Source organism: Hemicordylus capensis, chromosome 6 (genome assembly GCF_027244095.1).
Source record: "Hemicordylus capensis ecotype Gifberg chromosome 6, rHemCap1.1.pri, whole genome shotgun sequence".
In the NCBI taxonomy this organism is placed as follows: Eukaryota; Metazoa; Chordata; class Lepidosauria; order Squamata; family Cordylidae; genus Hemicordylus; species Hemicordylus capensis.
Window position 1 is genome coordinate 19,126,177 of NC_069662.1, and position 24,935 is coordinate 19,151,111.

Genomic DNA, 24,935 nt, shown 5'->3' on the forward strand with positions numbered 1-24,935 from the left:
ATATAAAAGTCTGGATAAAAAGCCAAGATTTCACTTGCTTTCTAAAAATGGTGAGGGGAGACTGAGGAGCGGATGCCCACCAGGAGAGCATTCCAAAGCCTGGGGGCAATAACTGCTTACAACTCTCATCACCCCATCACAAGAGCCTTGGTCATTGTGACACAGGGTGATCAATGGCGGATTACTGCATAGGCAGTATAGGCAGCCGCATAGCCGTATAGGCAGCGGATTACCGCATAGGCAGTATAGGGGGTGCTTCGTGGACACCTCCATGGCCTACAGGAAGCCCCGCAAAGGGGCTAGAGGTATTTTGATTTTATTTTTTAAAATTTAAAAAAAAATTGCAGGCTTGTCCGGAGGTTCGGTTCCGGTCTGGCCGGAACGGGGCATGGGGGGGTTCGGTTCGATTCTAAACCCCCGAACCAAGCCCTTGAACCCTCGAACCGGTCCTCACATCCCTAACGCTAAACAGTGGCATTTTAAAAGGTAAAAAACAGAATTTAGTTTTCCTCCCTGCCAAGCCCCTTGTCCCTGGGGCAGCAAATCTTTGGCTGCCTATGGGCAGCAAAAAAGATTAATCCACCCCTTAGGGTGATGATGGGGCACCTAAGTTTGAGAACTGACTTAGGCAGTAATTCCCAGCCGGCAACACAGCACAAACTACTTTCCCTCTAAGTCTTCTAAAAAGGAAGGTTTATTGTTACCTTCAGAAGGAGTTAAAATAAGAAATTCCTTGAGGAGCGAATGCCACAGACAAGATGCTTCTACCCAAAAGGCCCTGCCACTTGTCACCTCCTGCCTCACTTCAAAGGGCAAGGAAACCAAAAGCTGGGTCTTCCATGATAACCAAAACATCAGGGCAGAGTCATATGGTTTTTATGGTTTGTAATGATTTTTAACAGTTTTAACATTGTGTTCAATTGTAAATTGTTTTAATGTGTTCATGTTTTAATTCTGCTTTAATTTGTACGGTTTTTATTGTAAAATGCCCAGAGGCATGAGTTTTTGGCAGTATACAAATATGTTAAGTAAATAAATAAATATGGGGACATGAAATCACATGCAGTGCCTCCAGTAGAATTAGTTCACACATCCAACAGCTCAGTCAACAAGCGTATCGTAGCCAAGTGTAAAAAATAATAATAATTAAAAAATCAAATGATGGACATACATGTGAAGTACCTCATACCCTGTCCTGAACTCCCTACCAGTATTGGTTACATTTTTATCCCACACTTCTTCCAAGGAACTCAGGGCAACTTACATGATCTTCCCCTCCATTTTATCCTAACAACAATCCAGTAAGGTAGGCCGAGAGGCAGTAGCTGGCACGATGCAGTGCATTACAGCTCAGTAAGACTGCGCCCCAGGGCTGCTGTGGCCTCGTAAAGCAGTCCCGACATTGTTAAACTGAGCAAAAGTGCGAGCAACACTTCCACAGGTCCCCCCACCCCATTTGCCATAATGAGGAAAACAGCAGAGTTGTTGCTTGTGCTACTGTTCACTCTTAACAGCGTCCAGGGGTGTGGCGATATTGAAGGCGGCTGTGGGGTGAGATTTGAGGCAGCCCGACACCACCACTGACTTCTGAGGCCTGGCCAGCCACCCCACACTGCCTCCGCCGGCTTGCCTGTCTTTGCCGATCTGCACCAACATGGTTTAATGACATCATTGTGCCAGTGTGAGCACCTTGCCCCATCCCAGCGAGAACAGGCACCGGTGTGGTGATGGCATCAGCCGCTTTTCTCCCTCTCCCATAATACTAGAATTTGGAATTGCCACATTAGGACTGATGGGCAGCAGATACAGGGCAGACAAATGACATCTAATTAATGTATGGAACTTACTGCCACAAGATGTGCTGGAACTCAAGATGTGTGTATGGAACTCACTGCCACAAGATGTGCTGAGGGCTGCTAGATGGCTCTGAAAGGGGATTCGCTGAACTCAGGGAAGATAGGTCTACCAATGGCTATTAAACACGGGCTGGTTGGGATGCTACATCCATTGGCCCTCTGAATTACAAAAGGGGAACAATGTGGATATGCTGGTATACTGTTCCACCACCACTTAATTGCAACAGGTAATATATGAAACATTATAGTTGACCACTATGGGAGATGGGATGCTTAATTAGATTTTTAACGGCGCAGCGGGGAAATGACTTGACTAGAAAGCCAGAGGTTGCTGTTTCAAATCCCCGCTGTTATGTTTCCAAGACTATGGGAAACACCTATATCGGGCAGCAGAGATATAGGAAGATGTTGAAAGGCATCATCTCATATTGCATGGGAGGAGGCAATGGTAAACCTTTCCTGTATTCTACCAAAAGAAAACCACAGGGCTCTGTGGTCGCCAAGAGTCGACATTGACTCGATGGCACAACTTTACTTTGGTCTGAGCCAGACAACTCTAATTCTGTTCTTATTAATTTAAGACCTGCTTCTCAGTGTCCTAGAAAAGGAGTTCCGTAGCATGGGTCCCCAAATTTTGTTGGACTACAACTCCCATCATCCCCAGCCCCAATGGCCTTTTGGGGCTGCGGATGATTGGCGTTATAGTGGGATATATCCGTCCAGACATCCAAGAATGAAGCCTCTATCCACTAAGCCACACTGCCTCTAGGACAGAGGTTCCCAAGCCTAGGTCCCCAGACATGGTTGGACTATAACTCCCATCACCCCACCCCCCAAAGCCTAGATGATGGGACTTGTAGTCCAACTATCTCTGGGGACCCAGGCTTGGGAACCCCTGTCCTAGAGGCAGTGTGGATTCATGCATAGACTAGAGGCTTCTTTCTTGGCTGTCTGGACAAAAATATCCCATTTCCCAACCACAGGGGCAGTGCATAGTGACCTACTTTGCTGTAACACTGAACAAGATAAGACTGGTGAAGCCCACAGGTAATGCTATGAGTGAGATTTCTATCATTATAATAAGTAGGGTACAAGTGGCGGGTGGCCTGGATGTGACAGGGATTGGAGGGAAAGGATTCTCTCTGTGCCTCTGTGGCACATTGTGTGTGCGCACACCTGTGGGGTCCCCATTGAGGGAGTCTGTCTCATAGAATCTGCAGAGACTGAGGAAGGGCACTTAGAATGGATCTAGGGAAAGCGACCATGGTATATCCCTATTCCTCATCGTCCCCATCTGCTCCTTGAACATGTGCTCTCTCTCTCTCTCTCTCTCTCTCTTTCTAAGTCTTCATGCCAGCTCCGTGACTGGCACAAATATCTCTTGGCTCCCTTCATTTCCTGGTTGGCACCAGATCAGGAGATCTGCCATTCAACATCAGCTTTCTTTGAGTAATTAGAGAAATGTGGCAGGAGGGCAGAGAAGCTCCCTACTAGTGCTAGAATCCAAACACTGCAGAACCTTGTGGGGAGCGGGTCAACCAACCCTTAGCCTTCACAGGTGTCTGCAGTAGGAGCAAGAAGGAGTGCTTGCCCTCCCTGGAATTCTGAATTAACCCAAAATAATTGTTGATAGATGGAAGCTGACATCCTAGTGCCCCACACGATACAGCAAGGGGCCTAGAGAAATCTCTGAGGCCATTCCTAGTGAGGGAATAGTAGTAGGTTCCTGTTGACTGCTAGTCCTGAACTCGGGGGCAGTCCTTTCACGAGGCAAGGTGAGGTGGTTGCCCCAGGGGTTGAATTATTGCAGTTCCTGCAGGGCAACAAAATGACCCCTGCGGCTTCCACCTTCTGGAGCAGCTCCTCAGGACCAATCTGACCCTTGCATGCTTTGCAAGGAGCGCCTCTCCTCACACTCCCTGCAAAGCTTGCAAGAAGTACGAGGAGCAAAGAGGAGGCTGTTGCCAACTTGCCCTCCACCCCACCCCCTGCGCTTTGAATGGGAGCTGGGCCCCACCAGGGCCATGGGGCAAGGCAGCATTTGCACATCACCTCAGGCACTGCAGTACCTTGAGCCAACTCTGCCCAAGCTCTTTGTACAGGCAAATCCCGTTACTCGTGGAGGTTCCGTTCCTCGCCTACTACTGCAAGTAACAAAGCCATGGGTAACAAGAGGTATTATGCCTATGGGAAATGGGAGCGGGGTTAGGTTCCAGAATGGACAACATAGCTGAAAAAATAGTGGGGGGAGGCAAAAAGAGCCAAAAATAATTGAAAATGTTTACTGTTCCCTAATCTGCGAGGGCCTACATGTGCCCACGAATGCATCCCCAAACTGCAAAATACCCCCTAAAATGGAAAAACAATGGGGGGAAATGCCTTTTAAAAAGAAATGAGCCACAAAATGGCTCCTCCTGACAAAATGGCAGCCGGAAGTGACCTCCACGGTAACTTCCGGCCCTCTAGGAACTGTGGATACGTGGGTTTAAACCTTTTCACATCTGTGGATAATGAAATACCCACAGGTATTTAAAAGGGTTTAAACCTTTTCACATCTGTGGATAATGAAATACCCACAGAGCCAGCGTGGTGTAGTGGTTAGAGTGCTGGACTAGGACCGGGAAGACCCGAGTTCAAATCCCCATTCAGCCATGAAACTAGCTGGGTGACTCTGGGCCAGTCACTTCTCTCTCAGCCTAACCTACTGCACAGGGTTGTTGTGAGGAGAAACTTAAGTATGTAGTACACTGCTCTGGGCTCCTTGGAGGAAGAGTGGGATATAAATGTAATAATAATAAATTGGGTGCCCTGCTTTAATAATAAATTGGGTGCCCCCCCCCCAGTGAGGCACTACCTTGGCGTGGTTGTGGGGCTTGTGTGCTCTGAGGAAGGTGTGAGCTATGCCACAGGTCCAACCATACTGGACAGGTCTCACCAGAGGAGCCAGACGAAGAGTGCCTCTCCCATCAACAATATGGTGAGACGTAACTTTAATAAATCTATACCGGATCGGTCGTCACCCGGGTCAACAAGGACCGTGCCAAGTGCTGGAGTCCCTGAACATCTGGTGGCAAGTAGGCTACAGATCTTCAGTTGAGCAACCAGGGCTGTAGACATTAGGGTTACTGGAAGCAGGGGCGGAGCCACCATTGGGCCAACGGGTTCAAAGAACCCGGGCCACTGACCAATCAGGGGCCACGAGAGTGGCCCCGACAACCCCCCCCCCGCATCTGACATCAGACGCGGGGGTGGTAGTTTAGCTCCCGAACGGGGGCCGCGCGGGCCCTTCGGGAGCTAAACTAAGGCTGGCGCTGCGTTTGCGAAGGCAGCACCAGCCTAACTAGCTCCTGAAGGGGCCGCGCAGCCCCTTCAGGAGCTAAAAGCCTGGCGCTGCCTTCGCAACGCAGCCCAGGAGCGGCTCTTCCCTGCAAGGAAGAGCCGCTCATGGGCTGTGCTGTGAAGACAGGGCCAGCCTTAGTTTAACTGCCGAAGGGGCCACGCGGCCCCTTCGGCAGTTAAACTGCAACTCCCGAACAGAGCCTGAGCCAGACCACGCCCCCCGCGTCTGACGTCTGACGCAGGGGTGTGGCTAGCCCCTGTGTCTGACATCAGACACGGGGGGCGGGGCTAGCGGGGGCGCCCACCGCGGCCGCACATGGGCCGCCAGCAGGCTGGCTACGCCCCTGACTGGAAGAAATGTCCCTTAACCGAAAAAAATGCAACACTTATAAACTAATAAGCAGCCTCCAGATGAACAGAAAGGAAATTGCCGGAACACCAGAGGCACAAACGACCAGCTGCTGATTGACAAAATGATTTTAGAAAATTGTAAGAGAAGAAAAACAAATCTAAGTGTTGCATGGATTGACTAGAAGAAGGCCTTCGACTCATTGCCTCACACATGGATACTAAAATGTTTAGAAACAAGTGGTGTCTGCAAAAACATTCAGATATTTATTTAAAAAGCAATGAACATGTAGAGTACACAGTTAACAATCAATGGCGAGACACTTGGACAGATTAGCATTAGAAGAGGCATTTTCCAAGGGGACTCACTATCCCCTCTGTTGTTTGTAATCACCATGACCCCACTTTCACATATACTAAACAGAACAGGTCTCAGATACCAAACATCTAAAACATCAAGTAAAATCAACCATCTGCTGTACATGGACGATCTGAAGTTGTATGGAAAGTCCCAGTCAGAAATCGAATCACTGCTAAACACTGTCCGTATATTCAGTAGCGATATAGCAATGGAGTTTGGACTAGACAAGTGTGCTGCATTAATCATGAACAGAGGACAAATAAGAAAAACAGAAGGAGTGGAACTGCCCAATGGAAGCAACAACAAGAACCTGGAAGAGAAAGAACATTACAAATACTTGGACATTCTCCAGGCTGATAACATTGCACACACTGAAGTTAAAAGGAAAATTGGAAGTGAATACATCAGGAGAGTTAGAAAAATCCTCAAGTCCAAACTCAATGGCGGGAACACCATACAAGCCATAAACACCTGGGCTATACCTGTTATCAGATACCCTGCAGGAATAATAGACTGGACCCAGGCAGAGCTAGAGACGCTAGATCATAAGACCAGGAAAATAATGACCATCAATCATGCTCTGCACCCCGCAGTGATGTAGATAGGCTATACCACCCTAGAAGCTCAGGTGGAAGAGGAATGCTGCAAGTCCATCAAACAGTAGAGGAGGAGAAAAGAGGCCTTGAAGAATAGATAAAGGACAGTGAAGAAGATGCACTTCAAATGGTCAAGAACGAGAAACTATTCAACACCAATGAAACAAAGCAGACCTACAAGAAATAACAAGTCAAGAACTGAGCAGAAAAATGGAAAAATAAGCCACTGCATGGCCAATATTTGCACAATATAAGTGGAAAATCAGACATCACCAAGACCTGGCAATGGCTTAAGAATGGCAACTTGAAGAAAGAAACAGGGGGTTTAATACTGGTTGCACAAGAACAGGCACTAAGAACAAATGCAATAAGAGCAAAAGTAGAAAAGTCAACAACAAACAGCAAGTGCCGCCTTTGTAAAGAAGCAGATGAAACAGTGGACCACCTCATCAGCTGTTGTAAAAAGATCGCACAGACTGACTACAAACAAAGGCATGACAAGGTAGTAGGGATGGTACACTGGAACATCTGAAAAAAATACAAGCTGCCTGTAGCCAAAAATTGGTAGGACCATAAAATTGAAAAGGTTGTAGAAAATGAAGATGCAAAAATATTATGGGACTTCCGACTACAAACAGACAAACATCTGCCACACAATACACCAGATATAACTGTAGTCGAGAAGAAAGAAAAACAAGTTAAAATAATCGACATAGCAATACCAGGGGGTAGCAGAATAAAAGAAAAAGAAATTTAAAAAATCACAAAATACAAAGATCTACAAATTGAAATTGAAAGGCTGTGGCATAAAAAGACCAAAATAATCCCAGTGGTAATTGGTGCCCTAGGTGCAATTCCAAAACAACTTGAAGAGCACCTCAACACCATAGGGGCCACAGAAATTACCATCAGCCAATTACAAAAAGCAACTTTACTGGGAACAGCCTATATTCTGCGACGATATCATAACAATTGACAATAAAATTCAGCCATCCCAGGTCCTTGGGAAGGACTCGATGTCTGTATAAAACCAACCAGTCAATAACACCTGTCTGACTGTGTAAACAATAATAATAAATTGGGTGTCAATTAGATACCCACGAATTTTAGGTTTGACTGTACTACTCCTGCCTAGGTCAGCAGCTTATTGGTTCAGATTAATATTGCTTGTTCTAACTGGTAGCTTCTGACTGGCTCCTGAAATATCCCACAATACCTGGACACCCATAAATACAAAGATCATGTATACATGCTGGGACATGTTTGCAAAAAGATACTTAAACATTAAGCTCTTTCATTGTATGGGGGTGGGCTAGAGGGGAAGTTAAGAAATGCTCCAACCCAATGCCTCCAAGACAACCCAAGCCCCCAGTTGGCTTCAGGCTCGAACTAGCCCACAGGGCAACAGGGCAGATTGCCAGTGTGCCCCAACTGCGAGGCGCCCCTGCGCCCCACCACATTCGGCAGCAGTAAATACTCCCACCCTTAAGCATCCATGCTGCTCAAAACCCGACGCCTTCCCCACATACATTCCACAGCCCTCTCAGTGCCCCCAGTCTGGCCCTGGTTGGCTTTATTTACCCAACCCCCACATGATTAGGCTACTGCCCTCTCTGGGAGAGGGGGGGAAATGAGGCACGTCCTCCAGTATCCCAAAATGTATTTTGGGAGTAGCACAGAGGCAGTCCTCAATACTGCAGCAGCTCCATTCTGCCTGGCCCTGCTTTACACAGGACTCTATGGTCCTGATGGCCACTGGCAGCCAGAGCTGCTTCTTAAACGATAGCACACGCAGGCGACCAAATGCCAAGGTAGGAGAGAAGCTGTTTTCCTCCTACATCGTTTGGACCTGAGTAACAAAGTCCAATTACCCAGGTCCAAATGGGGAGGGTGTGAAGGAGTCCTGTTGGGCCAGACAACCTTGAAAAGTTGGCTTTCCTACAACCCAGCTTTTCTGGTCGTGGGAACAGCTCCATTATCTACGACCATTTAGTTTCAGGTTTCCCCTTATAGTAATGGATTTGCTTACATAACCCAGTCCTGGATACTCTTGGTCCTGGTCAAAGTACCACAGTTCTAGTTCAGATGATAATTTCAAAGTGGCCTGCTTACCACACAATTAGGGATGTGTGAGAGTGTCCCACTCCTCCTCACAGTGCGCTTTCCCCTTCTTCTAATCACAGGGGGGAGATTTCATCTAAACTATCCTTTCATATGGAATCTGAATTTAACGATGATGTAGTAGATCCTGTGTGAAGGGGTGGTCTGGACAAGCCACCCTTGCCAGACAATTAGGAGAAGAGACACAGCAGGACATGCTCATGCCCATCTCTAATCATCTGGTATGCAGGTCGGTTTTCTCCTCCCACTGGCGTGGGTCCTTCAGGCTGCTTAGATATCAGGTCTTCCTCGCTCTCCAAATTAGGCTGAGGGGAAGATTAATGCTGCAGATATCCATTCACTTTCTCTCCACTGTAGAGGCCAGCCTAGGCACCAGGATGTGCTGGAATAAGAGAGGGAAAGGAAGATAGTAGTAGTGATGGTTAATGTGTTAAAAAAAAGGAATAGTGGCTGACATGCTATGCAGCCTTAGGAGGACAGAGAATGAACTTCGTCCTCACAAGAATCTAACTAACAGCAGGCAGGGATTGTCCACAGCTGCAGTGCACAGGGAAAGGGAGGGGGAGCTATTTTTGCTTCTCCCTTGTCCCTGCAAAAGCCCTTTTAATGTCAAGGAAGATGTCCGTGAAGGCTCCACTTTATATAATCCTCCTCCCGTAACACTCATCAGCAGCTTGAATGCCTACACACCCATACCCTCTCCAGATGGAATTCCCTCTGTGTCTACCTTGAAACCTAAAGTTTTCCTGCCTTTGGGACTCTGCATTGAAGAGAGCCCTATAAAAGGTCCTGTCCTCTAGACACAGCTGTGAGATTCTGGGGAGGTATCTTTGCTCTTGGGGCTATTCTCACGATCCTCTTCAGGGTAGGAGGGACAGCCAGGCTGGGTTTGGGAGCCATGTGCGCTCCCAATTGGCAGTGGTAAGAATTCTACAAACAAGACGAGAGGAAGGGGAAATGCTCATCTGTCAGCTGGGTATGGAGCCAGGAGGCGCAGGGCGTGCTTTCCCTCCACCCTCACTCTGGTAAATGGTAAGCTGGGTGGGATACGTGTCCTGCCGACCTTTGGGAGCTGTGCCGGCTCTCAATTTTTTGTCATCTGTCAGCAAAAACCTAGGTAGCACTAGAGGGAAGCAATCATGTGGGAGGTGCGTGGATGGCACTTTAACCACCCTTGATAATATGCTGCGTAAAAATACGATTTAGGACAGTGGCATCAGAGCCTGCACCTGCCTCACACAATCACTCCCCCCCTCCTACCTAGGTTTTCACTGACAGTCACACACAGCTCCTGAAGCTGGATAGGACCCTTGTCCCACTCAGTGGCCTCATTCACACAGTTGTTCAAAACTAGTTTTAATGTGGGTTTCTGACATTAACATGACTGTGTGAACCATGCCAAGGCAGAAATCTTAAAAGCTATGCACATGACCAGGCAGACAGGTGGGAGGGAGGGCAGGGATGAACCTACCTTCCCCCTAGACAATGGTGGCTGGATTCTTCGGTGTGCCGCCATGCGCCCACACATTCCGCACTGCTCCTGGTAGCTCGGATTGCTGGAGGTTGGGAAAACTAGTCCTGGCCTCCAGGAATCCCAAAATGCACTGTGCAGCAAGTGCAGTACATTGGGGAAATTCCCCTGGGAGTTGGGCACTCTAGGTGCCCAACTCCATGCACACAGCCCAAGCACCCACACGACCCTGGCACTGGGGTTAAGGGGCCACTTGCACCCTAAACCCTGGCAAAAGGCTGGGGTAAAACGTTGGGTTGGGCAAGAGGACAATGCCAGGATCGGGCTGCACATGAGCAGGCCAACCCTGGCTGAGCTGTATACACATGTGTGAGCAAGTGTGGTAACATAAGACTATTTATTTATTTATTAGATTTATATACCGCCCTTCCAAAATGGCTCAGGGCGGTTTACAACAATTAATTAAAAAACACACACACAGTTAAACAAGTTAACAATTAAAATCAAACAATAAACCCCAGATATTGTTGGACTACAACTCCCATCATCCCCAGATATGGCCTTTGTGGCTGAGGATGATGGGAGTTGTAGTCCAACAATATCTGGGGGCCCAAGGTTAAGAAACCCTGAATTAAACAATTCAAACAGCTAAAAAACTCTGGAAAATCAGAGTAGCAATTTAAAACAATTTAAAACAGTTTTTCAATCATTTAAAAACCCTGAAAGGCCAGGCCAAATAGATAGGTTTTAAGGGCTCTCCTGAAGAACAATAATGATCTCAAATCACAGATTTCTGCTGGGAGTGCATTCCACAACCCAGGAACAGCTACAGAGAAGGCCTGCCTCCGAGTCGCCACCAGACGAACCAGTGGTAACTAGAGATGGACCTCCTCAGATGACCTTAATTTGCGGTGGGGATCATGTAGAAGAAGGCGCTTTCTAAGATAACTAAGCCATTCAGGGCTTTAAAGGTAATAACCAGCACTTTGTATTTTGCCCGGAAACATATCGGCAGCCAGTGTAACTGTTTCAAAACAGGCATAATATGGTCTCTCCGGGTTACCCCAGAGACCAATCTGGCTGCCGCATTCAGGACTAACTGAAGTTTCTGGACTACGTACAAAGGCAGCCCCACATAGAGCACATTGTAGTAGTCGAGCCTGGAGGTTACCAGCTGATGCACCACTGTTTTGAGGTCATTCTCTTCAAGGAATGGGTGCAGCTGTCGAATCAGCCGAAGCTGATAGAAAGCACTCCTGGCCATGGCGTCCACCTGAGATACCAGGGTGAGGCCTGGGTCCAGGAGTACTCCCAAGCTGTGCACCTGCTCCTTCCGGGGGACTGTAACCCCATCCAGCACAGGAAGATGTAACTCACCCCTCAGATTCTGAGCCCCCACAATGAGCACCTCCGTCTTGCTTGGATTTAGCTTCAATTTGTTCTCCCTCATCTAGCCCATTACTGCCTGTAGGCAGGCATTTAGAGAATGAGTGCCATTTCCTGAAGTTGAAAAGGAGAAGTAGATTTGGATGTCATCAGCATACTGATAACACCCAGCACCAAGTCTCCTGATGACCTCACCCAGCGGTTTCATGTAGATATTAAAAAGCCTTGGTGACAGAATGGAGCCCTGAGGGACTCCATATAACAGCTCCCGTTTTGAGGAGCAATCTTACCAAGCTCCACCATCTGAAATCTATGACAGCTAAGACTATGACAGCTTTCAACATGTGACAAGAAATTACAAACAATGTGGCTTCCTCTGGGCCATTTTATCCATTGGTCCCTGCTTTTAAAATGGCTGACAAGGAACAGGAGCTGATTGGGCTACCAATTTTTACCCACAACTGAGGGAGGGAGGGCTAGGAGGCCCCCCCAGACCCACCCCTTCAGACAGCCCTGACTGGCAGTCTGATGCTACTGGGTTAGAAATCTCATTCTTATCTCAGGGGCTGACCTCCACCATTGGTAGACCAAATGTAGACCATAGTGCACTGACTAAATTGTGTTTCTGGCACTGGGGTCTCATCGTGAGCTGGAACACCTGAACTGTTATTCATTTATTCATCCCTTTCCCCAGTTGCCACAAAAGTAAGGGGTGGTCAGCAAGAGCTGGCCAGCAGGTGGAGCTACGAAAACCATGCATATCCCTACTTGGTGTGTGGCCATAGGATAAGATTGCACTAGGAAAGAGCACATAACTAACCACATGGGCGTATGGGCTGTGAATAAGATTGCGTTTGGAATTTGTGGGGAATCTCTGCAGGTCCCTCATTTTACTGATGTGTGGAAGTGTCCCTCGTTCTGTCCAGAGACCTTCTCTCCACGCACATGCAAAGCTGCCCCTTGAATGGCAGCTACAGTCAGCTGCTTGTGCGTAGAGACTCCAAACCCCTGGGGCGGCTGGGTAACCTTTGCAAATGCACTGTCATGATCTCTCCGTGGCCGGCTCTAGCCTGCAGGGCAGATACAACATTTCAGGTCAGGGCTCACAGAGTTAATCTGCTGAGGGGCTAGGACAGGAGGGGTGTGTGGCCTGGATGGGTCATGCCTGCTCTTCTCCCCTGCATCCTCAAACATAACCTGTGAGCACCCTTTTCCGCTCACAGTCACCCAGCCCCAGGCTTCCTCCCTGCTCTTCATTGGCTCTCACTGCTCTGCCAGTCCTGGATTGGAGCCATCTCTCCTAGACAGGAAAGGCCCCAGATCGCATTTCATGACACTCTTCCTGCACATAAACAGCCGCCTCCACACAGAGGCGGCCACATTGCAGTGCCAGGCAAGGGTTCCCTGCTTCGGCAAGTTCCATATTTTATTCTTCCTCACTCCCACCCCGAGTTGATCCGGCCTGGAGGAGGGGGGTTGGGAATCGGCAATTTCGTGCAATTAGCTGATTCTCCCAGTGCGTCGAACATCATCCAGTTTCCATGGTGATGGGAGTGCCACGGTAACCAACAGGGCCCCTTTTTTTGTTCTCTACCTACTTCTCCCCATGCCATGCTGGCATGAGGAGTTATACAAGGACAGGAGTGGGAAGAGACCCCAGGAATAGGGCTGGGCCTAGCTATTTTGCCTCTGCAGGGGGAATAATTTCCCCCCCTTTCCCTTTCATCTCAAGAAATTTCAGCACACGTCTTCAGGTCCTATGGCGAGAAGTAAATTAGGCAGGTCTTAGCAGGAAGTTCAGTTGAAAGGACAATTTTCTTGCCATCATTGGCATGTGGGCGTTTTGACACCTAGGTAACGCCTGCCCTGGATTTAGTGGCAGTTCTTTCTCCACTCCCTCTTTCTCCTTCTCCTCCTCAGATTCAGCAACTCTTTGGAGACCCAAGAAGCCAACCTTTTCCTTTATGTGATATCTTGCCCCCATAAAATTGCTTAAACCAGATACATTACAAGCATATTAATGATCTCGAGGAGACGGATAAATCCTTTCTGGTGGATTATTGATAGGGCTGGTCCTAGATGAAGTATGACTTCCCACCCTCCAATTCAAGATAGAGAAAAATGAGAAGTCTAGAAAGAGCTTTTGCATGTATTCACTTGGCATTTGAACAATAAACAATATTGGAAAATAAACAAAATAAATCTTTTAAATTGGTTTTTAAAACTTTTTATTAACCCTAGCACAATTATAATGTATAGGGTAAGCCACCCAGTAGCTGACACTTTAAGAAATTTCCTGCTAAAAATTCTGTACATTTAAAAAAAAACACAAAAAAACTAGCTAACCGGATGCAGAACGTCTGCGCTCCTAGTTCTCCCTGACTCTCTCCCCTCCTTGAGCCCCTTCTCCCTGACTCTTTCCTTGGGTGTCTCTAACACCCACCCTATAAGGATTCATTGCACATCTTAATTTCTTCTGTTCATTTTGACTGTCACTGGACAGTGCCAACTGTCAACTGCCATGTGCCAACCACGCACCCCTCCCACCTGCAAGGCAGTGGGGTACTCATTTTAATTTTTAGGAATACTGAAATGTTTAGATTCTTTGGTGTCTAATAACTTTTCCCCATAAATAATCCCTATGAGGATTCATCATATGCCTTTGTTTCTTCTTTTCATTTTGATTATCATTGAACAGTGCCAACTGTCAACTGCCATGTGTCAACTACACCCCTCCACACACACACACACACACACACACACACACACACACACTGTGGTACTCAGTTAATTTTAAAGATATTTTTTGAAGTGTTTAGATTCTTTGGTGTCTTCATTACACACCTTCATTTCTTTTGTTCATTTTGACCCCACTGCTTTTCTGGTGGGGAATTAGTGGCATCCCATGTTCCAACTACCCTGCAACTCACAAGCCACTGGATATTCAGTTTATATTTTAGGAATTTTTGAGGTGTTTAGACTCTTTGATGTGTAATGAATCCTCATAGGGATTCATTATGAGGAAAGGTTATTAGACACCAAAGAACCTAAACACTTGAAAAAAATCCTAGAACATAAACTGAGTAGTACCCCACTGCCTTGCGGATGGGAGTGGGGTGTAGTTGGCACATGGCAGTTGACAGTTGGCACTGTTGAAAAGACAGTAAAAATGAATAGAAGAAATGAAGGTGTGTAATGAATCCTCATAGGGATTCATTGAGGGGAAGTTATTATACACCAAAGAATCCAAACACTTGAAAAATAGCGACCACACATTTTGCTCCATAACTCCACTTCTACAAGGGCTAGAGCTTAGCTTATTTTTCTAAATAAAAGCTGGGAATCTGGGGGAATTAAGAGGAGGGGTCCTAATCTTGAATCAAATTGAATCAAACGTGATTCGATTTGTACCCTAATCTAGCTAATGGACCACGGGGTGATTTGTTTGTCTCCAAATCACCCGAATCAGCTAGATTCGGGTACAAATTGATTTGTACCTGAATCAATTTGCACATTCCTAGAAATTAAATCTCCAGGTGGATGGGTAGATGCATTGTGCTGAACTACAACTCCTGATAGGAGATGTAGTTGGGAAACCCTGATATCAGCCCTGGAGTGGGATGCTTCTACCACGAGACCTTCAGGGAGGTGGTAGAGGTATCCCACTCCAGAGCTGATAAGCTACTCTGCTGTCAGGGAGAATGAAGGTCTCGGGGAAGGAGGACATCAGTCTGAGGAAGAGGGAAATGTTCCTTTAGAAGGGAATCTTTCCATGGAAGATAAGCCCATATCTTCTCGCACAGGGGATAATCCTCTGGAGGGTGGGGGCCTCCTTGTAGTGGGTGATTCGATCATTAGAGGTATAGAGAGATGGGTATGTGATCTGCGTGTTGACCAAATGGAGACTTGCCTGCCTGGTGCGAAAGTTGCAGATATCATGCATAGTCTAGATAGGCTGTTAGGCAGTGCTGGGGAGGAGACAGCTGTCGTGGTGCACATTAGCAACAATGATGTGGGGAAATGTAGTTGGGAAGTCCTGGAAGCCCAATTTAGGCTGATAAGTAGCGTATTGAAGTCCAGGACCCCCAAGATAGCATTCTTAGAAATGCTACCTGTTCCACGCACAGGTACAGTGAGACAGGCAGAGCTGAGCGGTTTCAATGCGTTGATGAGACCTTGGTGCCAGGAGGAGGGGTTTAGATTTGTTAGGCACTGGGATACATTTTGGGGCAAGCTGGCCTGTACAAAAGGGACGGGCTGCACTTGAATCAAGATGGAACCAGACTGCTGGCACTTAAAATCAAAAAGGTTGCAGAGCAGCTTTTAAAATGACGCCTGGGGAATAGCTGACAGGAGCTGGGCAGTATCCGGTTCAGCAAATGCCATCCTTTAAAGTGCGAGGGTGCAGAGGATTCAGATAAAACAGAAGGGAACAGAGCAGAACCATATAAAGAGCAGACAGAAGGCTGTGCCAGCTGGTCAAAGAGTCAAAAGAAAGATAGCAGACACCCGGGAAGAAAGAGATTCAGCGTATAGGTGCTTATATGCCAATGCCAGAAGCCTCCGGGCCAAGATGGGTGAGCTGGAGTACTTGATTGCTAACGAAGAAATAGATATAGTGGGCATAACAGAAACAAGGTGGAACAGTGAGAATCAGTGGGACACTATTATCCCTGGATATACACTCTATAGAAAGGACAGGGAGGGGCATGCCTTGGAGGTGGAGTAGCACTGTATTTTAAAGAAGGGATAGAATCTAACAAGGTAGAAAATCTAGGTGGACCGGAGTCCTCCACAGAAACCCTGTGGGTGACAATACAAGGCCTGTAAAGAAATGTGCTACTGGGGACCTCCTATCGCCCTCTGGATCAAAACACTGACAGTGACTGGGAGTTGCAGAAGGAAATCAGGGAGGTGTCAAGGAGAGTCAGGACAGTAATAATGGGTGACTTCAATTACCCACACATAGACTGGGTAAATTCACAGTCAGGTAATGACAAAGAGGTCAAATTTCTAGATATGTTGAATGACTGTGCCCTAGAACAGTTTGTCTTGGAACCAACCAGAGAGAAGGAGACCTTGGACTTAATCCTGAGTGGCACCCAGGACCTGGTACTTGATGTCAGTTTCATCCACCCTTTAAGGAACAGTGACTATAGTGTGATCAAATTCAGCATACATGTGGGGAGAGAATCACCAAGGAAGGTGAATCACCAAGGACTTCAATTACCCACACATAGACTGGGTAAATTCACAGTCAGGTAATGACTAAGAGGTCTAATTTCTGTCTAACACAAACACTTTGAATTTCAGAAGAGGAATCTTCTCCAAAATGAGGAGTCTGGTGAAAAGAAAGCTGAAAGGGAAACTTTGCTCCAGAATGCAGGGAGTTTACTCAAAACCACAATACTAGAAGCCCAGTTAGATTGTATACCCAAAAGGAGGAAAGGTACCACTAAGTCCAGGAGGATGCCAGCATGGCTAACAGGTAACATCAAGGAAGCCATAAAAGGGAAGACTTCCTTCCGAAATTGGAAGGCCTGTCCAAATGAAGAGAACAGAAAAGAACACAAACTCTGGCAAAAGAAATACAAGGTGACTATTTATTTATTTATTTATTTATTTATTTATTTATTTATTTATCTATCTATCATATCTTTATACCATCTTATATGTGTATATCTAGGCAGTGTACAAAATTTAAAATATGTAAAAGTCACAAATTAAAATACATGACAATAAAAACAATAGAATAACATTATTAAAACAAGTTTTTTTAAATTATTAAAATTAATTCTAATTAAAAGCCTGAGAGAACAGGAGGGTCTTGAGGTTCTTCCTGAAAACAAACAGAGAAGGTGATGTTCTTATTTCAGCAGGAAGCTTATTCCAAAGCCCTGGGGCAGCCATAGAAAAAGCCCAGTCCTGGGTCGGCACCAAACGAGCTGGTGGCAACCGTAACCAGACCTCTCCAGAAGATCGTTAACAGGCAGCAAAGACTATGACAAAAGAGGTGCTCTTTCAAATAGCCTGGACCTAAGCTATTAAGGGCTTTATAGGTAATAACCAGCACTTTGTATTTCACCCCGAAACACTGGCAGCCTTTTAGAACCAGTGCAGTTCTTTTAGAACCAGTGTTATGTGGTCCCTTCGTGTTGTCCCAGAGACCAATCTGGCTGCCGCACTCTGTACCAATTGTAGTTTCCGGACTATGTACAAAGGCAGCCCCACATACAGCGCATTACAGTAGTCAAGCCTGGAGGTTACCAGCATACGTACCACTGTTTTAAGGTCATTCACCTCTAGAAATGGACGTAGCTGATGTATCAACCGAAGCTGATAAAAAGCACTCTTGGCCACCGCCTCTACCTGAGAAACCAGGAAGAGCTTGGGGTCCAGGAGCACTCCCAAGCTACATACCTGATCTTTCAGGAGGAGTGTAACCCCATCCAGAACAGGCAGATCTAAACTATCTCTCGAGTCCTGTCAGCTAATTACAGACCTGTTTACAGACCCGTTTTATTTAGATTCAGCTTCAGTTTGTTATCCCTCATCCAGCCCATTACTGCCTCTAGGCAGGCATTTAGCGTAGATATGCTATTTTCAGATGAGGTCGGCATGGGAAAGTAAATCTGGGTGTCATCAGCATATTGGTAACACCCAGCACCAAACCTTTTGATGATCTCTCCCAGTGGTTTCATGTGGATGTTAAAAAGCATTGGAGACAGTATGGAGCCTTGTGGGACTCCACACTTCAGTTCTCGCTTAGCGGAACAGTCTCCAAGTGACACCATCTGGAATCTGCCAGAGAGGAAGGAGCAGAACCACTGTGATACAGTGCCACCCAGTCCCACCTCCCACAGCCGGTCCAGAAGGATACCATGTTCGATGGTATTGAAAGCCGCAGAGAGATCCAAAAGCAGCAGCAGAGTCACACTTCCTCTGTCAATAGCCAGTTGGAGATCATCCATCAGGCCGACCGAGGCAGAGTTCGAGAGTTTGAGGAACATTCAGCTAAAAGCATCAAGGGGAATAACAAACACTTCTTTAAATATATCAGAAGCAGGAAACCTGCTAGGGAGGTGGTTGGCCCATTAGACAATGAGGGAGGCCTTCACACAACACATGTGAAGCACATGATGGGGTTCTGTGGGGAGAGGGGCTTAGCTGGCTCTCCCCACAGACAAGCAGCCGCTCGTAGCTGGGTGGCTGGATCGGCCACCCACACAGCTGCCGGCTCTGTCACGGAACTGGCGAGGGTTGCGGGGATCGGGGGCCGCGCGGCCCCCAGAAGTTCCAGGATGCCCCGTGCAAGCGTTTGGGTCATCTGGAGAGACCCCCGAGCCCAGGAGGCTGCTTGCAGCCTCCTGGTGGGGGTCTCCTCATGTGTTCCTGTGGCACAGAGCTGTGCCGCAGCAGCACATGAGCAACCAAACAGGGTTAGTGGAGCGCTAGCTCCACTAGGGGCATAGCAAGGTTGGAGTGAGCCCAGATATTAGATTTTAAAATGCCCCCTCCTCCTGCTTTCCTCTCCTTCTAGTCCAGGGCTCTGCACACCCCAGGCCCCCAAGGATTTAAGTCTGATATTTCAAAATAAGTATGCTGCCTGGAAATACATTTCACTGAATACACACATGCACACTTCGCAATATCCATCGCTCAGCTTTATATGATAGTTAAGTCAAGTGACATATTTCAACTACCTTCCACTGAAAGGAGCACCTAAGAGAAAGGAGCACTATTTTTTAGTGAAGTGTTTAACAAATCACAAAACTACACTAACAAATGCTGGTAATATATACACTCTGCACTTTTTAAAAGAGTCTACAAGCAGCAGAGGGCATGAAGCACCAGCAGAGAATTGCCCTTATTAAATATGAAGCTTTAAAAAATTGGAATTGAAGTTTCATCAGGTTTTTCCACCTCTGGGGGTCAACCAGCCAGCATGGTGTAGTCGTGGCTAGAGTGCTGGACTAGGACCAGGGAGACTCAAGTTCACAACCCATTCAGCCATTAAACTCACTGGGTGGCTCTCGGCCTGTCACTTATCTTTCAGCCTAACCTATCTCACAGGGCTGTTGTGAGGATAAACACACCACCACTCTGGGCTATTTGGAGGAAGAGTGGGATAGAAGTGTAAAAACAAATAGAGTAAGAATACACAAATCTGACAGGAAACAACAGTTAGTAACGGGAGTAAGTACTGTATTCTTCAATGCAGCTGCACTTCAGATGTAACACTACTTGCAAAAGGCCACCATAGACAAGAGTACAGTAGCTGAGTATAGAGGAAAGCCAGCTGGAGCAGCAGAACAGACTCCTAAAATACACACAAATTAAACACAGTAGTCAAGTCAGCAATAGAACTATCAGAGCAACTTCTCTGGGCTACTGGCGGGAGTGGACCAAGTTTTAGGTCTAGTCTTTGTAGAGTAGAAGTTAACCAGAGACCAATACAGTCATCATGTGACACCCTCACTTGCCTTCATACAATAACTCCAGCGCAAGTCTCAGACAGCTTTAAGTTGAAGTTTTTAAGTCTACCTTTGGCCCAGACAACATCTCTATGAGAATATGGCTACAGGGGACAAGATATCCTTGAGAAGCCAAGCTGATGGATTTAATTCACATCTTTCTCTCTAAACTGACAAGTACGGACACTGTTAATCATAATTTCAGCACTCAAATTGCACTGCATGTTTGAGCTCTGTTCTTTCTAGTGTTCCCTAATTAAGCACCATAGACATTTATGTACCTCTAACTGTACAGTATACAGAAAGTATTGGACACTCAGAATACAACTAACAAATATCCCAGAGGGACCTAAACTCTCACTGACATATTTTTGGTGGGCACAGAAAGCTGCAGAGGAAAGGAGAGAATTGGTAAAAATCACCTTCCCGCCTTCATGCACAAACAGAAGCATTCCATTTGGACAAATCTTTGCTTGGATGCTGCCCATTGTTTGCAGTTAATTACAGCCATCCAACATTTTAACATGGTGATACTCTTTATTTAGCAGGGTGAGAGTAACTGGCCCTATCCACCCCCAGCACAGTACCTCCAGTGACTGTTGCTAGTGTCTATCTTAAGTTTCTTTTTAGATTGTGAGCCCTTTGGGGACAGGGATCCATCTTATTTATTTATTATTTCTCTGTGTAAACTGCCCTGAGCCATTTTTGAAAAGGCGGTATAGAAATTGAATGAATGAATGAATGAATGAATGAATTTGTATAACATTTAATATCATCAAGCCTCTCTGTATGAATAGTAAGTGGCCAACATTTTAGTTGATCTGACAGTCTGGGGGCTCACAGACGCAAGCTGGGATGTGGGGAGAGGAAACAATCCGATCAAGCAGGCAGCAGAAAGGGGCGGCTTTGAAAGCGAAATCAGGTGGGGGGGGCACATCCATCAAAAGAAAAAAAACCCATCCCATCTCACCCCACCGAAAGGGCTCAGGGAAATGATACCTATCTCCCCCACTCGGAGGCAGCAGTGAAGCACAGGAAGGCACGGCACGGCAACAGTGAGTCCTTCTTCCCCCTGCCCCTGGCAGCGGCAATTTCACCTGGCAGTGGCAGCAGCATCGCAATCTCTCTCTCAGAGCAGGGCCTGCCTACCCTGCCGTTCGCCCCGGTCGCATCTCTTCCTAACTGAGAGACAAGTGCCTGCGCAGTGGAAAGAGCGTTGCAGCAATCGGTCATCACAACGATGCTCTTTCCACTGCGCAGGTGTGCGCCTTGCAATTGGGAAGAGACGCGGCAGGGGCTGAACGGCAGGGCACGCAGGCCATGCTCTGGGAGTGAGATTGCCGCTGCCGGGGGTGGGGGGAGAGGTTCTCCCCCCTGACCCCCCGGCAGCAGCAATCTCATTCCCAGAGCAGGGCCTGCCTTGCCAATTGGCCCCGGAGATGTCTCTTCCCAACTGCAAGGTGTACGCCTCGCGGTTGGAAAGAGATGCGGCTGGAGCTAAATGAACGGCAGGGCAGGGCAGGCCCTGCTCTGGGAGTGAGATTGCCGCTGCCGGGTGGTGGTTTTTTAAAAGGGAATTTTTTTAAAAAAATACCGGACTGGGCAGGCGGGCAGGGGAGTCATGTGACATGTCTCTGGGGGGTCCCTCAAGGCGGTGGGCCCCGAGACAACTGTCTCCCCTTGCCCAATGATAGTTACGCCCCTGAGCTCTGCTGACCTTGTTTAGGGGAGGGGTACTTTAGGTGGTTTGCTGCCAGGAGCCGCACAGCCCCAATGGCAGCAGACGACCAGGAGAAATCGGGCTAGGCTCCCTTAGCCCGATTTCTCCTGGTCATGTGAATAGCTTCAGGAAGTGAAATGGATTATTAAGGTTGCAGAGAAGCTAAATGAGTTCTTTGTGTCCGTCTTCACGGCAGAGGTTACTGAGCATATTCCTGTTCCTTAACCAGTCTTTTTAGGGATGGAGGCTGAAGAACTGAGTCAGATAGAAGTGACAAGAGATGATGTTCTAAACTGTCTGGAAAAACTGAAAACTAGCAAATCGCCAGGTCCGGACGGCATCCATCCAAGAGTCCTCAAAGAACTCAAATGTGAAACTGCCAACCTCCTTGCTAAAATATATAACTTATTCCTGCAATCAGGCTCTGTACCAGAGGACTGGAAAGTAGCAAATATAACACCAATTTTCAAAAAGAGATCCAGTGGTGATCCGGGAAATTACAGGCCGCTTAGCTTAGAATCAATTCTAGGCAAATTGATGAAAAGCATCCTCAAGGATAAAATTGTAAAGCACAAAGAAGAACAGGCCCTGCTGGGAGAGAACCAGCATGGTTTCTGCAAAAGTAAATCTTGCCTCACAAATCTTTTGGAGTTCTTTGAGAGTGTCAACATGTGTGGATAAAGGTGATCCGGTTGACATAATATACCTGGACTTCCAAAAAGCTTTTGACAAAGTTCCTCATCAAAGACTCTTGAGCAAACATAGCAGTCATGGGTAAGGGGACAAGTACATGTGTGGTTGAAGGACAGGAAACAGAAGATAGGCATAAATGGAGAGTTTTCACAATGGAGGAAAGTAAGAAGTGGGGTCCCCCAGGGATCTGTACTGGGACCAGTGCATTTTAATTCATTCATAAATGATCTAGAAGTAGGGGTAAGCAGTGAGGTGGCCAGAATTGCAGATGATACCAAACTCTTTCAGGTAGTGAGATCCAAAATGGATTGTGAGGAGCTCCAAAAGGATCTCTCCAAACTGGGGGTGTGGGCAACAAAGTGGCAAATGTGCTTCAGTGTTGGCAAGTGTAAAGTGATGCACATTGGGACGAAAAACCCCAACTTCAAGTATGCATTGATGGGATCTGAGCTGTCGGTGACTGACCAGGAGAGGGATCTTGGGGTTGTGGTGGACAGCTTGTTGAAAATGTTGACTCAATGTGCGGCAGCTGTGAAAAAGGCCAATTCCATGCTAGGGATCATTAGGAAGGGGACTGAAAATAAAACTGCTAATATTATAATGCCCTTATACAAAATGATGGTGCGGCCACACTTGGAGTAATGCATACAATTCTGGCCACCACATCTAAAAAAGGACATTGTAGAACTGGAAAAGGTGCAGAAGAGGGCAACCAAGATGATCAGGAGCCTAGAGCACCTTCCTTATGAGGCAAGGCTACAACACCTGGGGCTATTTTGTTTAGAAAAAAGATGACTGTGAGGAGACATGATAGAGGTCTATAAAATAGAGAAATTATTCTCGCTTTCACATAACACTAGAACCAGGGGTCATCCCATGAAATTGGTTGCCAGGAAATTTAGGACCAGCAAACAGGTACTTTTTCACACAACGCATAATCAGCTTGTGGAATTCTCAGCCACAAGATGTGGTGACAGCCAACAACCTGGAGAGATTTAAGAGGGATCTGGATAACTTCATGGAGCAGAGGTCTATCAACGGCTACTAGTCGGAGGGCTATAAGCCACCTCCAGCCTCAGAGGCAGGATGCCTTTAAGTACAAGTTGCAGAGGAGTAACAGCAGGAAAGAGGACATGCCCTCGACTCCTGCCTGTGGGCTTCTAGAGGCATCTGGTGGGTCACTGTGTGAAAAAGGGTGCTGGACTAGATGGGCTTTGGGCCTGATCCAGCAGGGCTGTTCTTATATAAAGCATCTTAATATTTTGCTTCCAGCATACAATTCCTCCTGGCATCTGAATACAATGCCACTTCAAAATATTTGGAGTTGGTCTAAAAACCATAACACTGTGATTCCCAGAAATGTTCAGGAAGACACAACTGAAGGATCAGATTTCACAGAACAGGTTACACCTGCCTTTGAGTAAGTTATCTCCTTGCCTTAGGGGCTAGAGGTTTGTTTCCTGGTTTGAGGTTTTTTAAAAATTATTATTATAAAATATTCCAGATTCCCAGATACTTTGGTATTTCACTCTCCACGCCTCCAGGATTTAAGGTCCGGCCTCAGTTTTGTAATGTCTTGCTTTCCTGGTTAGAATTTATCTCAAGAACAGGACACACCAATCTCTTTGTCCTTCTGTACTAGCAAGGAAATAGTGCTTTAAGCCAGCAGTTTTAAAACTTTCTTGCTTCAGTTAAAAAACTTTCTGCTTTCCCTGAACTACACAGGTTCCATAAAAGAACCACACTGAGTGGCTTCAGACAACAGAATAAACCATGTTTTTTCCAGTCATGAATGTGGGCTGAGCCTCTGTGTTCCCCTTCTCCATGCCTCCCTGGCTCTGTCACCAAGTCCAGACGTCAACATCAATAAGCCATCTTCATGTACTCAACTCAGGCCCATGAGTTCTCTCTTCCCCTCTCCCTTATCCACCTTGTGCACACACTGAGGGAATCTTGGTTGGTTAAAGCACCATTCTACAGCTCATCCGATGAGCTTTAACCAACCAAGATTCCCTGTGTGTGCACATCCATTCTCAGAGTAATGTCCAGGGCCGACAAGAGAGGGGTGAGGAGGTGGTACAAATTACCGGGGCTGGGCGGTCTGGAAGGGGCTCAGCTAGGGTTGTCAAAAATTGGGGTGGGGAGCCCAAAAATGTTTTCACTGGGGCCCGAACCAGCTCACAGCGGCCCTGGTTATGTCATTACTTTAGTTTATAAGCCATTACTTTAGTTTATAAGCCATTAAACCAGTATCAGAAACCAGAGTCGAATATTGGTTTCAAAACATTGCAAAATAATTTAAGGTCACATACCCTCCAACATTTCACAGATGAGAATAGGGACACACTTGTGTATTTATAACACCCTCCATCCTGTTTATTAAACTTGAAATGGCCTATCCTTCCCTGGTTTCCCAAATAAATTTCCCTTTAAAATATTAAGAATATTTAATATGCTATTTGAAAGATTCCCAACCTTTTAAAAACATGTGTACCCCTTCTATTACAAACCTTCAGCTCAGGTACCCTATAGGGATTGTGTGTGCACATATGTGCGTGCGTATACACACA

At 46.7% G+C, this 24,935-nt stretch overlaps 1 protein-coding gene across 7 annotated transcripts in view; it reads right to left on the reverse strand.

The window, feature by feature from the left end:
• SHISA7 (shisa family member 7) overlaps window positions 1-24,935 on the reverse strand; it is a 110,881-nt gene that overhangs the window by 55,697 nt on the left and 30,249 nt on the right. Inside the window, exons 1-2 of one of the 7 annotated variants that reach the window (XM_053266443.1) lie at window positions 13,489-13,548; window positions 8,613-9,003 (exon numbers count right to left, since the gene is read on the reverse strand). The exons of 1 other annotated variant lie outside the window; for it this stretch is intronic. The gene's annotated coding sequence lies outside the window, so the exon portion shown is untranslated. Of the gene's footprint in view, window positions 1-4,861; window positions 4,948-8,612; window positions 9,004-11,469; window positions 11,632-11,768; window positions 11,970-13,488; window positions 13,549-24,935 lie in introns of those variants that run through there. 5 more of the 7 variants (XM_053266441.1, XM_053266442.1, XM_053266440.1 and 2 more) reach the window with 5 other exon arrangements.